This window comes from Poecilia latipinna, unplaced genomic scaffold, assembly GCF_001443285.1.
Source record: "Poecilia latipinna isolate Pla-1442-1.1 unplaced genomic scaffold, P_latipinna-1.0 Scaffold2191, whole genome shotgun sequence".
Taxonomy (NCBI): Eukaryota; Metazoa; Chordata; class Actinopteri; order Cyprinodontiformes; family Poeciliidae; genus Poecilia; species Poecilia latipinna.
The window spans coordinates 111,428-115,415 of NW_015114807.1; the positions used below are offsets into that span (position 1 = coordinate 111,428).

The 3,988-nt window shown below is 37.8% G+C and overlaps 1 long non-coding RNA gene across 2 annotated transcripts; it reads left to right on the forward strand.

The window, feature by feature from the left end:
• The first annotated feature begins 2,421 nt into the window (after positions 1–2,421).
• Positions 2,422–3,450, forward strand: LOC106936666 (uncharacterized). 2 transcript variants are annotated; one of them, XR_001422183.1, is made up of 4 exons: positions 2,422–2,439; positions 2,585–2,676; positions 2,778–2,830; positions 3,181–3,450. It is a non-coding gene; the product is annotated as an uncharacterized LOC106936666 (long non-coding RNA). The 2 variants fall into 2 exon arrangements; XR_001422184.1 differs by having other exon boundaries at positions 2,585–2,670.
• Positions 3,451–3,988: the final 538 nt, after the last annotated feature.

The window sequence follows — 3,988 nt, forward strand, 5'->3', positions numbered from 1 at the left end:
ATTAAAAGTTATTGGGGCCACAGTCAGTGGTTTTTGTCATTATGGAGAAAAATGTAGATTAATTTATCTGCTTAATTTGTGATGGGATCTGGATCCACGGTGAATATTAGCTAAACCGCATAAAATGCGGCTAAATAGCCGATGTTAATATGATTGTAATTTCACGGATAAACGTAGTACATGACCGATTTTTTATTTTTTATTTTTTTTTTTAATGTTGTCGGTCAAGATAACGGATAACAAAAGTCTAGCTCGACCTGCCACCCTAACACCAACTCACGCACATCTTCATTCACAGACTTGTAAATCGATTTTTCTTGGACATTATGATGTTAGCTTGTCGATGTCTCAGTTTTTTCCGCTGGGAAAATCAATAAGCAGCATTTTGTGACTGCTGCTCCTCTAGTGGCGAGAAGCCGTAATGTTGGCTGGTAACAATCGGAATGCATTATGGGAGATGTAGTTTGTAGTCAATACGTGCTCAAAACCTATTTTAAGTCAATCATGGGCCTATAAAACACTGGGGGAGGGTACATAAAATGCCTTGAGTTTGACACATGTGCTTGTACACTATGCCCATCACTTGGTTATGTTGTTCTATGTACGCTTTCCCTGCCAGCATCTTGCACCCTGCTGTTATGTGCTGGACTGTCTCAGGGGCCTCCTTGCACAACCTACACCTTGGATTTTGTCTGGTGTGGTAGATCTGAGCCTCTATCACAGGACGAAAAATGGGATTTTCGGCAGCTATTGACACCTTGTTCTGCCGTGCGCACGGAGATTGAGGGCTTTCGGCAAGAGGTTTTTGTCAGAGTCGAGCACTGCCAAAAATGGTCAAAAATGCTGTGTGTCCGTGTTCCCCTATCACCCCCCTCCCCTTGTGCCTAGCAGAGGTTTTCGTATTTAAATGAAGTTGCTGAGTGCCATGCAAATGCAAATCAACTGTTGAGCACCGCCTTTTGACTCTTATTTATTTTGTAGCTAACCCTTTTTACCTTCTGTTCACCATAAAGAAGTATGTTTGGAGAAAGAATATTAAAACAATCTATCTTATCCATTAAAATATATATTGCTTGTGTGTTAGGAGCACTGAAAAATTTAGTTTTGGTTGAATTGATATAAAAGAAGAATATGCATGATTACGTACAGTAGACTTTTGTGAAATGTGATCTTACTTTGACATTCCTCCTATCTGAAGATTTATCTTGTGAAGGGAGGAATTGCACAACTTAATCAAAAATAATAATAAAAAACATGTTCCAGAGTGGTTAATTGTACATAAAGTATTTTTGTGAATAATATTCAAACTAATGTTAATGTTCACTGATTGCTTTAAAGACCCAGAGTCATGCTATGTTGGAGTGGTAGTGACACCATTCCACATCACAATACAGGACTTAAGAAACTACAGATGATTTATCAGTATTCAGTTGCTTAACTCTCAAGTTTAAATTGAAGAACAAAATGGTTGAAAATATGTGATACCTTCTGATAGGGTATAAACATTTGTATTCTTTTTTTAAAGTTTTGTTAGTTAAGCACTAAATATAACTCACGGATTATGAATCGTATTCTGTATAAACTCAAAATGAGAAAGCTCAAAGTAGAATTGAGTAAATAAACATCTACACATTTAAAAACATTTTAGCAATTAATTATAATAAAAATAAAATATACTGGACGTAACTTTTGAAAACATAACTTTTTAAAATGTTTTTTTTTCTGTCAAGTTTCATTTAACACTCCAGTCCAGTTGGTGGCAGTAATGCGCTTTCATAGTTGGTCAGGCAGCCACCATTAAACTCCAGAGGAAGATTTGCACCGGTGCTAACAAGTGCTACTGCGAGACCCAACATGAAAGAAAATGCCCGTGCGTTGTGTGAAATGGTGGAAAAAGTCCTATTTCACGGAGTTATCTTTTCAGTATCGTTTTGATATCAAGCAATGTTCCGGCGGAAAACAACAGATGACACCGCGGCGGTCCAACTAGGCCAAACTCACGGTAAGAAAGCTTTTATGAATAGCGAGCACGTGCAGCGAGGCGAGTTGCTTTGTTTGTTTCTTACAGAAAGCGGTCTGTCGTTTTCATAATCTCAAAACAAGTGTAGGGTGAGATTTCGTATTGTATTTTTTATTACATGTGATGTTCTGAACTCTTAAAAATACTCGCATCTCCTTTTATTTTTTCAGACCTGAAAAATGGCCGAGCCTCCGCAGCCAGGCCTCAGACCACGGTGCCGAGGCGTTCTGACGGAGTCCACCAGGACAAAGAGAAATTCAGTAAGTTATGATTTCACATTTAGTCAATAGTGAACACTCACATATTTGGAAGGAAAAGTGGTTATTTTATTTTATTTATTTTGCTATAACGCAGTGCAGCAAGGCAGAGTGTGGAAAGCAGTAGAGATAGACAACATGGCGGACGGAGCCATGAAGCCGGTATGTATTATGTACAGTCACTGCGTTGATTCCCGACTGTATAATGGTTGGTTGAGAATAATTTTAACTCATTTACTTATGTATTTTTGAGAAAACGATATATTTGCTACAATATATTTTTTTTATTTTACATTTATTTCCACAGACTCCACAGAATGGGAGTCACATTTGTGTCAATCAGACTCTACAGGAACATTCTTATGTCCGTGTTGAGGACAGAGATGCAACTGTGTGCGAGTATCTACTATTTTAGAATGTTAATATTTTATGCTTCAATATTGTTTATGTACATAATGTAATTATGCTATGTATTGACAATGCACACAAATGTTTTCCAGCTGCACCCAGGATCTACTGCCAGTCATCCAGATGTAGCTAAAGAAAGAAGCAGGTAAGATTTATTACTAATCTAGAGATGTCACAATTCCTTGAATGATTAAAGCACTGTGATTTATTAAAATCCATCAAAGCAAATTATCTGCCTCAGAGTTTGTTGAACTATGTTTTACTATTTATTACCAACTGCTTTTAATTATTTTTTCTTCCAATTGTTTCCAAGTGTTTTCTCTTTTTCATTAAAGTTTTTATTTTTTGTAAGAATGTATTAATGTGTTTTGTTTGTTTGTTTTAATGTCTTATGTGTGCATACTAAGCTGGAAGTTGCCAAATAATTTCACTGTAGTTTCATAATGACTAAAAGATGCCTGTAGCTCATAATGATTGTCTGTTCTGTATTAACAGCTAATGGAGGAAGGCAGAGAGTACTGGCAGCAGAGGAGGTGGCATTCTGGGAGGATGGCAGCTATGAGGCGGTGTCAGGATGGACTCCAAGTTCCTCCAACCAGGAGCTCAGTGACGTCAGGTCTACAAGACAGGAAGAGACGTCAGCTCTATGCTACAGGAGAGATGTTGGGCCTGTCCTGAACGCAGCATAATGTTTGATCATGTTTGGACAAAAAAACACTGCCAGATAGTCCAGAAATGGACAAGCGTTTATGTCTTATTTTGTGTGCAAACAGTAAAAACAAATAAAATGAAATAAAGAAAAAAAACAACTTCTTTGTCTCTTTTATGTTCCTCATATATGAAAATGTTGCATATAAGCAATATCAAATGAATATATTTTAATACAGCATTTATTTTTTATATAGATTTTTTAAAAATACAGCATTAAAAATATTAATGATTGGGGCAGGGTTTATTTATAAAGGCATAAGTGCTGTCCAATGGGCACACATCAACCAACCAATTACATGTCAATGATGAACTGTGATGTCATTGTTTTTCCATCCAATGACTGAGAATCCACATGGGTCTGCTGAAGCGCCTTTGCATATGCTAGGCTATTCGTATGCTAAGTAGAGTTGTTAACACCTCCCGCCCGCCCGCTGCCCCGCACTGCCACTCTCCCCCTCCAAGGATTCCGCATTCGACAGAATTCGACTCCCGTGACTGAAAACGTAGACTGTCGATTGCTGACGATATCTGTCGCTGATGAGCTGAGTTTGCGTCAGAATACAGGGTCAAAAATCCCACTTTTCGTCCTGTG